The sequence below is a fragment of the Dermacentor silvarum genome, chromosome 7 (genome assembly GCF_013339745.2).
Source record: "Dermacentor silvarum isolate Dsil-2018 chromosome 7, BIME_Dsil_1.4, whole genome shotgun sequence".
Classification (NCBI taxonomy): Eukaryota; Metazoa; Arthropoda; class Arachnida; order Ixodida; family Ixodidae; genus Dermacentor; species Dermacentor silvarum.
Genome location: NC_051160.1, coordinates 54,567,397 through 54,578,587, shown reverse-complemented (window position 1 = coordinate 54,578,587; position 11,191 = coordinate 54,567,397).

Genomic DNA, 11,191 nt, shown 5'->3' with positions numbered 1-11,191 from the left:
TTTAACGAGCATGGAAATATTGGTACACGAACTTTTCCCATTCGCCTCCATAGAAATGGAGCCGTGGAACTCACAAAAAGAAAACTCTTTTCGCTGGTTATGTGATGCGCTACTTACAGGGTACAAAAACCTGAAAATTCGATGCCACATATCCGTGCAAAATGTTGTAAATTGGATAGCTTTATCGTGTCATAACCACGGGTAACTTTATTTATGTTATAATCACTGCCACGAATTGCGTCTTCAACACAGAGTCTCTCTAGAGGCCGGACATGCCATCTAAATGGCTCTGACAATAAAACGGTTACACACCAAGGCATATTAAAACTTACTGTTATAAGAAGCAGCTGAATTTCATTAGGTCAGTCAGAAATTTTCGTACCCTGTGCTGGGTCCGGTGCTGGGATGTCTGCTTGCAGGCGAACTCATCATAACTAAATCCAGAGTCAAACAAGATTTCTTACGTAATGCGTTGGTACAGCTGTAAGCAACACTTTTTCGAATACTAAATTTATACGACATATGTATTTGCTCTAGTGGCTGCTTTAGAGAGATCTGCACATATGATGATCCCGTTTGTTTGACGCCGTGTTTTCCACGGTGACGCGTCCTTTTGGGGCTAACGCTTGAGGATAGGTAATGGAAAGAGAAACAAGACTTCCCAGCAGCACTGGGCACGCGGCACTCACGGAATGCGGTCATCTAATAATCCGTTTATCTTCGTCCTACAGCTTGTTCTCGGACTGCTGCTCCACGCCGGTCCGAGTTTCGAGCCACCAGGAGAAGCCGGAACAACATGTGGCGTCAATGTCACCTGTATCAGCGCACGACGTTCCGTGCCGATCAAGTCATGGGATCCCGTACTGCATCATTCGTCGTCTACCTGCGCGGACGCTGGGCGCATAAACTATGCGCATAGCCTGTGCTCAGCGACGCCACTAAACCCAGCTATAAAAGACCATCTCAAGCAAGGCGGAGCCATTGGGCACGGCGGCACTCACGGAATGCGGTCATCTAATAATCCGTTTATCTTCGTCCTACAGGTGAGGAAGAGATATGGAAAGTGTATCCGTTCAAACGACCCTTTCTTAGTTGTGCTGCCGTGAACCACGGCTATGTGCTGTTATGATTGAGCATGCGGTGCCTATACTTAAACGCCTGTTGCTTGGCGGAGACATTGAGACGAATCCAAGCCCTGAAATCAGCCAACAATTAAAGAAATAGCTGCGGATATAAAAGAGATTAAAGAAAGTCGTCTGGCTAAAACAGACAAGAAACTAGACTAGGTGACAAGTCTAGAAGAAAAGGTCGGCTGTTGTCAAGAACAAATAGCAAATATGAATATTCTTATCAAATTCATGCAAGAAAAAAATCGACGATCTAGAGAATCGTAGCAGGCGAACTAATCTGCTAATATATGGCTTACCGGAGGTAGAGGGAGAGACACCCTTGATACTTGGAAACACAGTAAACAAAAACGTAATTGTAGACACCCTAGAATTAAAGCCGGTAGCAATCGAACGTGTACATCGGATTGGTAGAGCAGCGCCAAACAAGGTTAGGCCTGTAATTCTTAAGCTACTGGACTCACGAGACAAATCTTCTATACTAAAACGGGGATATAAGCTTAGAGATACAGGCCTATCCATTGGAGAAGACTTTTCGAAACGCGTACGCGATGTCCGAAGGAAACTTTGGAACAGTGCGAAAGCAAACCGACAAAATAATGAGAAAGTTTCTCTAGTTTTTGATAAGTTATATATAAATAATCGTGCATATGTTTGGAGCGATGAGAAGGATGACAGGGTACCACTTAATAAAAAACGAGTAGAAGTGGACTTAGCCAGTGCAAGTGCAGCAAAGACGGTGAACATACCCAACGACCAAACAAAAAAGGGAGCTATTACTCGTCGCACTGCAAAATCGGCGAACTAACACTCCTTACGGTGAATGCAAGAAGCGTAATCAACAAGCCTGAATCACTTGAAAATTTTATCATTGATCATGAACCTCACCTAGCTGCCATCACAGAAACCTGGCTCACGCCTGACGTTTTTGATCACGAGTTTGCACCGCCCAACTATTATGTGATCTGAAAAGACCGCCCCACACGTGGCGGTGGAGTGGCGTTATTGATAAAAAAAGAGCTTTCCTTTGTAGCTCTTCCAGAAGTACAAAGCGCAGAAGCAATTTTTTGCAAACTACTTTGTGACGGTACGAGCATATTCATAGGTTGTGTTTATCGGAGCCCAAACTCTGGTGACGCTTCTATCAGTGTCATTCATGATTACATGAAACGTCACGTGTGTGGTTCATGCGTTGTCCTCCTGGGTGACTTTAATCTGCCAGACATTAACTGGAATACTATGTGCTACTCATCATCAGCTTCGGATGTATTGTTTGACCTCATGCTAACCTTCAATCTTCATCAGGTCGTTTCACGCCCAACCCGCTCACAGGGAACTACTCGGAATATACTTGATCTCATCTTTTTCAGTAATCACTTCGACATAAACCGTATAAAAACTGATGTAATCCATGGTATATCTGATCATGACGTACCAGTGTGCATGGTACCTCTTGGTGACACCATCACCACTCATTCTTCTGTATATGTAGTAACAGACTTCGAAAAAGGCGATGACGATAGTATACTAACGCACCTCGCTCACGAATTCCATCATTTCTTAGAAACGGGTTCCGATCCTTCAGTAGATGTAGATTCCCTTTGGTTTCACTTCAAATCGGTTGTACTTTACTGCATCACTCATTACGTACCTACAAAAACAAAGCGCCCTCCAAAAAATAATCCATGGATCACGCGAGAAGTAATTCAAGCAAAGCAACGTTTGAAAAGGTTACGTAGGGCTATAAAAACAAAAGGTGGGGGAGAATCCAGAATTCAGAAATTACCGGACGCCATCGCGCAATTCAAACTTAAATCTAAGCACGCCAAACGCCGCTATTTCGATGTAACATTACCTAATTTTCTTGTTAATAATCCCCAGAAGTTCTGGAATTACTTTCGTGCCAGTAAAACTGTTACATCGGATCTCCTACCCGAAGAAAAAACTGCTAAGGCTAACGCATTTAACGATTTTTTTCGGTCAGTGTTCACTATAGATGATAATATTATTCCTGCAATTAAAACGCAACATTACACGAAAATCGATAAACTAGACATTACGGACGCTGGTATTTTCAATCTACTGCTTCAACTTGACCCCAAGAAAGGTAGTGGCCCCGATGATATACCTAATACTTTCCTCAAAAGATATGCAGAGTGGTGTAGTAAATATCTTGGCCTAATTTTTCGGAAATCACTCACAACTTCACAATTATCTCATGATTGGAAAATTGCAAAGGTAATTGCGATCCACAAAGGAAGTGACACAAGATTACCTTCAAATCTCAGACCCATTTCACTAACTAGCACTTCATGTAAACTCTCGAACACATAATCTTAAAGCACATGACAGTATTCCTCGAGCGCATAAATTTTTTCTCTCCCAACCAACATGGTTTTCGCAGTGGTTTGTCGACGGTAACTCAACTAACAGAACTGGTCCACGATCTTGCTGTTACAGTTAATAACCGCGGTCAAACTAATTTGATTCTACTCGATTTATCGAAGGCTTTTGACTGTGTGTGTCACAGCAAATTAATAGCTAAAGTTGAAAATGTTTTTGGTATAGGAGAACTTTCTGCTTGGATAAAAGGCTTCTTAAGTAACCGCTCGCAATTTGTCGTTTACGAAAAGACGCTTTCCAACACAGTCGCAGTAACATGCGGAGCTCTTCAAGGGTCTGTTCTGGGACCATTGCTTTTCCTACTCTATATTAACGATATCACAGCTAACATCAAGTGCAATATAAAGCTATTCGCGGACGACTGCGTCATTTACAGAGAAATTAATCATTACAATGATCATATTGAACTGAATGATTCTCTAGCTGACATAGGTAATTGGTGCTCTAAATGGCACATGAAAATCAACGTACAAAAGTGCGCGATCATGACTGTAACCAGGAAAGTGGCATCATCCGACTTTACATACGCAATTAACGGCACTCCACTTAACAAGGTTGAAGAACATAAATATCTAGGCGTTACATTAACCTCAAAGCTCAAGCGGGACAAACGTATCATTAACATAATCTCAAAGGCGCTGCGCAAACTATTTTTCTTAAAACGAAGCCTGGCGCTCGCAACCACGTCAACGAAGCTGCTAGCCTACACATCATTTGTAAGGCCTGTTCTCGAATATGCTAACACAGTCTGGTTTCCGCATACACTGACTAACATAAGCAAGCTAGAATCAGTACAAAGAAAAGCTGTGAGGTTCATCCATAACAAATATAAACGTACAGACTCGCCAACAAATCTTTTAACCCAGTCCGGTTTGCGAACACTATCCACAAGAGCGAAACACGCTCGCTTAAAATTCTTGTTTGAACTGCTAAGAAATAACTATAGGATAGACACCTCCAAATACATTTCATTAAAATGAAATGCGCACATATTGACAGAATACGTATGTAACAATGACACGTTTGTGTATTTGCTGCCGCTCGCAATAGCAGAATGAAACCAACTTAACGCTTTTATCACCAACATCGAATCATTATCTGAATTTCGACACATAGAAAACCTGCGTGTGCGTAATAGTACCTATGCATGCAGGGGCATCGGCACAGATTTCTTTGTTCGGTAGGAAATTTTAGTAAACCTGCTCATTAAGGACAGTTTATTTGTTTGTCATTGTGATTTTCAACGTTCGATGCTTAAATTTAGGTTCTGTTTCATTATTTGCCCCTTGTGATACCTGTGCTATCGTTATTTTCGTTGGCCATCTTTCGTAAAGCTTCATGTCCTTTGTTTTTGTTTGTTTTCCTTTCTTTTCATCCTTATTACTATTTCGTTTGATCTTAATATCGAAGTTATTGCATAGATTGTATAACTTGCACTGCATATATCGTTTTTGTATAACCTGCATTTTGTTTGACTTGCACTGCACAGAATTATTGTACTGCCCAACTGCCACGCTCTCGAAGGAGAGCAGCAGTATTGAAAATAAATAAATCAATAAAAAGTTTTCAGGTCAATTAATATCGAATGCTTCATACCATTTCTTGGCGTTATTTGACCATCACTGGCCGTCGCGCCATACAACCCCATATGTCATCAGCGTTATCGTGGAGCCTGCTCAATTTCTAGCAGGAAACGTCATATTTTCATCGCTACGAAAATTGTGTTTTATAAATTAGCCGATTGATAATTTTAGCAACTGTCCGTTGCACCACAATTGCATCAGCCACAGAAAAGGCCCACGCACACATACCCTTGACAACATAAATGAAATCAAAATACGTGGCTCTTCTCGTTATGACCACGTAATTTCACTACGTACATTTCAGATTTTGTGGTCATCTACTTCGTGCGTGCGACAGAGCGCAAACTTCGCTCGACTGTTTTTCTTTTTACCACAGGCACGTAAATATTCCCTACAAGAATACTTTCTTTGAATCGCTAATCTTCGTATCCTAACGTAGCATAAGTATTTCAGGGGATATGAAATAATATTTCTTGCTTCCATCGTTCCTCGGTTGCTAGCTGTCCGCCAACAATAGAAAGGTGCTATTTGTATTCCTGCGTTTCGCCCAGGAAAGTAATGCCTGAAAAACGTTATTTTAAATGTAGTACTTTATCCGTCATCTGTGGCTGTAACCAGGCAGGACCTTAATATCGTATTGTGGTGTACGGATCTCCATTTGCGGAAATAGAGGGAGCAACAAACCACCTTGGGATTATATAGCTTACATGCCATTGACTTCTCTGTCCCCCAATTTTGCCGCATATTTCATGATCTTGATTCCAAAATCATGGCACATAACCCCACTGGGGATTAGCCAAAAAGCGGAGTGTACATTTCAGGTATAGAATAAGATAATTAATTTTGCCAAAGGAATAACGAGGTAAACAAACTAACAAAATGAAAGCATGCGGTATTGCCTAAAGTTATGAGATAATTCAGAATTTGCACAAGAATTTCGAAGAAAAAAAAGGTGGCATCAAACTATCGCTAGCAATCTATTTGTACTGGAAATAGAATTGCACGGCATACAACCCTGTGGGTGTAGCCTAGATCCGAGGCCCCGAAAGAAAGGATAGAGGGTAAAGCTGTGAAAGTCAAATTAGGCAAAACAGAGCCTAATAAATCTTTCTTTGCAACTCGAATGGAGAATAGAACAAAAAGTAATGATCGGTGGTCTCAGGTTCATTACGCAAATGGCCGAGAGGTGACAGCGTCAGACAAGCCTGCTGCAAATAAATTTGAACTGCGCCGTGCGGTATCACAATCTTGTAAATGCAACTTCATATAGTCGTGCTGGATACCATTGAGAATTGCAGGGGAACTGAAAGTCATAATTGGAGAATATTGCTTGTTTATAGCAGCTATATTAAGGCAGAATTTTCCGTACCTTCCGTACGCTGTAACCGGGAAAACGGAAACTAGTGGGTCATCTAAGGAAGACTTGGCAAGTGATTCTGCCATTTCATTTAAGTGAGCTTCTTGTTTTGCTTGCTCTTTATTATTATCATCATCATTCGCTTTCTTTCACTTCTCTATCATTTGATATGCACGTACTTTTTGATTATGCATTTTGACCTTTTTATAAAATAATCCAAAATATTGGCGCTTTTCCCGTGAGGAAATGAGCTAGTAGGAGGTGCAATAATAATTCAGCAATAATGAAACAAAGAGCGATTAGAACGTGCCAATCCGGCCGCAGGGCGAAGTCAAGGAGAAAGTATAACAGCGTGCTGCATTTAGAGCAACATTAGGTTTCCAAATTTACCTTACACATTTTTTTCGTTGATACTTTACTGTATTTATTTTATTATTCAGTTCATATTACTACTGCTATCTAGGCAAGGCTGACCACCTTAGTATAGATTAATTACTTTATTTCTTTTATTGTCGGTTTATTTCTCATCTTCAATTATTCACTTGTTTTTCTTTTTTATTACTCATTTATTTATCAAGTAATTTATTTTAATTTTCAATATTATACCACCCGTTTCGTGGCTTATCCCCCACCTTGTGTTTGTGCAATTAACTGAGGCTTCATCATCATCATCATCATGTTTCCATTGCGAGCAATGGCCAATATCCTGCCCTCGTGGGCACGTGGCATAAGTTAAATAAAGAAGTAGAAGAAGAAGAACGTGTCACGCAGTGCACTAATGCCACCGCCGGTGTACAAGCCCAAGATGAAAGTGGTCGACCGCTTCTGGAGTAGTCTGGTCTTGGTAAAGCGCGCGTTCACACGCAGAACGATGTTCAGGCACGCCAGAAACCAGGTCGAGTTGAAGATCGCTCATGTGGGAGACGCCGGGACCAGCAGTTCCCACGGCAGCGGCAGCAGTTCGAGCTCCTCAGACTCTGACGTGGAGGCGTTCGCCGGCCGCAGGCGCACCACACTCCCGGCGACGAGGCGGCCGGGCTTCCAGCGCCTCGAGTTGCACGAGCTTCACGAAGTGCGCCAGATGCAGGCTGCGGCGCGTCGTGCTGCCGACGATGTGGCCGCTTGTGGCGACGGCTCAGGCACCGCGCTGGACCCGCTAGCCCTCCCAGAGCCGGCGCTGATCAACCAGGTGGGTATGAGATAAGCATACCTAGCTCGCGACGGTTGGACCAACGAGTGTCGTGCGCCCATCTTGGACCACATTATAGAGTACCTATACCGGGTGTGAACGGAGCAGGCGGAAGTGAATTGAACAAAAATGTCCTCTGACAGATAGCACAATTGTACTCTTTCTGCTTGATTACTCTTGAAGAGGCGGACGTTACTTGCACGAGGAAACAAAACGCATAATTGATTACCTGCGAATGTTCAATATTTATGTTTAATTACTTTTCAGCACGTATTGCAATTTACGAATTCTAGCCGGTGAACTTTTAAAGCGTATCCACTTGAAATTAATTGTGAGGATGGCACCACTTTAGAGATATAGTTCCCGAAGTCTGCAACAAAATACGTTCCTAAAATAGTTATTTTTGCCAATGAATCCCTAAAGAGACGTTTTCCTTAAAATTAAATTTCACAGCAGTGCATTCTTACCACAAGTGTGTATCTCGAGGCTGGTGTCTTTCTCGGGATTTCTTCCAAGTGCATGCGCACCCTGGCGCAGTGGCTGCGTCGTTCTGCTACGAAGCACTAGTTTGCGGCTCCGATTCTCAGCGCTGCAGCCGCATTTCGAATAAAGGCTCGTGTACTTATATTTAAGTTTTCATTAAAGAACCACAGGTGGTGAAAATCAATCACTAGGGCGTCGCTCACTGTCCAGTACTTACTGAGGTCTGAATCCGAACATGTTGGTAGGGCAGCATCTTTGAAGGGAACAGCGTGCTTGTCTCTCGCTGGCCCTGTCTCTTGGGCTGTTCCCTTCAACGATGCAGGCCAAGTGTTGCTTTGTGACGTTAAACCCGTGAATTAATGGATCAAACAAGTAAATCAATCAATGAAATTGGCCATACATGATAGCCATCGACGGGTAGCGATGCGATCACAGCGGATGTGGCCAATGGCGAAAGACACTACACAAAACGGAAACTGGAACACGAATCGTTCGCCAATGGGCCGCTGCAATAATACTGCTCACCAGTGCACATCATTGCTGCCCGAATCACATCAATGTTGCGTACACTAGCCTAATAGACCTCTCCCTGTTTGCAAACAGCGTGACGTCACTGTGAGCGCCCCTGCCCTCCCCTCGCGCTGGCGGACCGGGCGCTGGTTGGCAAAGAACGTTCAGCCGGCCTCTAGGTAGGAGCAGTAGTAGACTTGAAGCAGGATAAAAGAAAACAACGACGATAGGACGGGCTTCTCCGTGTCGGTCCTTTCATACCAACGGCATTTAAGGATACTAGTGGTCGAATAGTAACTAGCCCGCTTTAGAGCCTTGCACAGGAAAGCTACTCGTGGTGGTGAGATTGACATTTCCGGTATTGCTCTTTTCGCAATTGGCAGCACCTACGAACTATGCGTAGTAGGTATTGCTCATGCAAATACATGGTTTTTTTTTGCGAAGTATACATGGTATTTTTGCGAAGTATACATGGTTCTTTTGGAGTCAGCGAAGGACGATTTCATAAGAATGCCTAGTCCGTAGATTGTGCAACAGCAAAAGTTTATTGCTCTTTAAAAACGAACCTATTGCCGCCGAAGATGCACATTTTCACGCTGCCTAAACGACACTTGGCTCAACTAACTGCTCTTCTGGCCAAACATTTACATGTCATCAACGTGAAGCTATTCTGTGTCCCATTTGCAGTATAGTTTTAAAGGGCCTTTGATCAGGTTTGGCTATTTTATAAACAGACAGGCGCAGCGTTTACAATACGCGCTGACGATCGCTTCTGGAAAATATTACACCGCTGCGCGCCGCAAAGGCAGCTGACAATTAAAACCAAACGTCGCGCGCCCTTCTTATCAAGGTAGTTGCGCTCCCGGCCCGAGAGTCGGTGTCAGACGCACAGTGCACCTGCCTAATTCGCAGTGCTGAAACGTCACTCACCGCAACACGTTACTTCGAGAATTATTCAACTGCTACAATAGTTTAGAGACATGTTTAGAGACATAATAAAGCTTACGAACCGAATGTCTGCAACTCTGTTTCACTGCGTGCCGTAGCAAGAGGGACGTACTTCCGTTTCGTCTGCTTGTTCACACGTCGTGCGCGCAGAAAAATAACTATCTGCCATTTTCTACCGAGTTCCAGCGCTCGATCCTGCTCTTTGAGGCGCTTGAATAGGCCTCAAAGTGGCACTGACCTACACCGCTTTTTCAGGTGTTCTTGTGCACAGCGCGCAAAACCGTGCGCTGTTCGAAACGAGACAAAGAACAGCTCGCGTGGAACATGGTCACAGGAAATGCGCCGCGCAACAAATACGTGAGAGAGAGAGAAAGAAAGAAGGCGGAGAATACCGTATTATAGAGGTAGTAATGATAGTATTGCTCCCTGTTGGAGGGAATGTAAACCACTGAGCAACGACTCCCTCTGGATTCAGCAGTATTTTGAAATAATTAAAACCGCGCATCATCACACCATAAAGTGTGCGCCGTTAATGTAAGTATAACAATGACAAAAATATCACATAATTCATTGTCTTACTTAAAATCTATGGCATCTGCGACCTGCAGTCAGGTGGGAAGCTGGGCGAGTTGGATGTATGCATTCTTTCAATCAGTGCGGAACACGGTGGCCACACAAAAAATTAGGTGCAGCTTCACACTAGTGGTACAAAGACTCGGCAAACAGCGAAGCTGGCGACCCCACCTAGATTTATCTCGGTTCGGCCAAGTTTTTGCGAGGTTATGCTTCGAGACTCGGCCAGGTTTTGCGCAAGATCATCCCGGAATCATCGACAACCCAAGGCCCAATGAACGGTCGGTCATTAAAGTATCTAGACGCTTCTGGACGCCCAAACGCTCTTGCTCGGTTTCTCGGGCTCGTAACTCCGGATCTTCTACGAATCGCCGACGTTTCGCCGCCGCTTCTGCGGCGCCATACTCGGGATCGGACCGAAGTCGTCTCGCTCGCTCTCGAGTAGCGGCGCGGCGGCTTTCTCGCCGCGCTTCCTCTTCTTCGGGAGTTACGCTCTTCTTCGGCCGCCCCATCTTCGCGGCGATGTGCTCGGCGCGGTGACGCTGGGGCTTTTGTGTCACCGCGGCGGCTACGCGGAGCTATATATCCCGTGGGTCCGCGCAGTTACGTCACGGCTTAGCCCCGCCTCTGCGCAGCCGCGGCAACCACTCTGCACGGCACGGTGACGTCATGGCTCGGCAAAGCTAAGGCTAAGCGATGCGGCGGCGCGATGACGTCAGCGGCTCACGCAGCTGTGGCGAGGCGCGGTCGGCGCAGCTGAGGAAAAGCGTGGCTAGGCGACGCTTGGTGACGTCTTCGCCAGGCGGAGGTTTCGCGGCGTACACTCGACGGACCACACTCGGGCTTAAACAGCTTCCCTAGTTCACAGGGGTATGTGTCATTGCGGTTGGACCCTTTCTGTACAACCTCCAGGATCGGGCCCACATTTCAGGCGTACACCACCGGACTACCTTCAGCTTAAACAGCTTCGCTGTTAAAAGCAACGACTCTGTTAAAAGCAACGACACTCGTGGTGTGT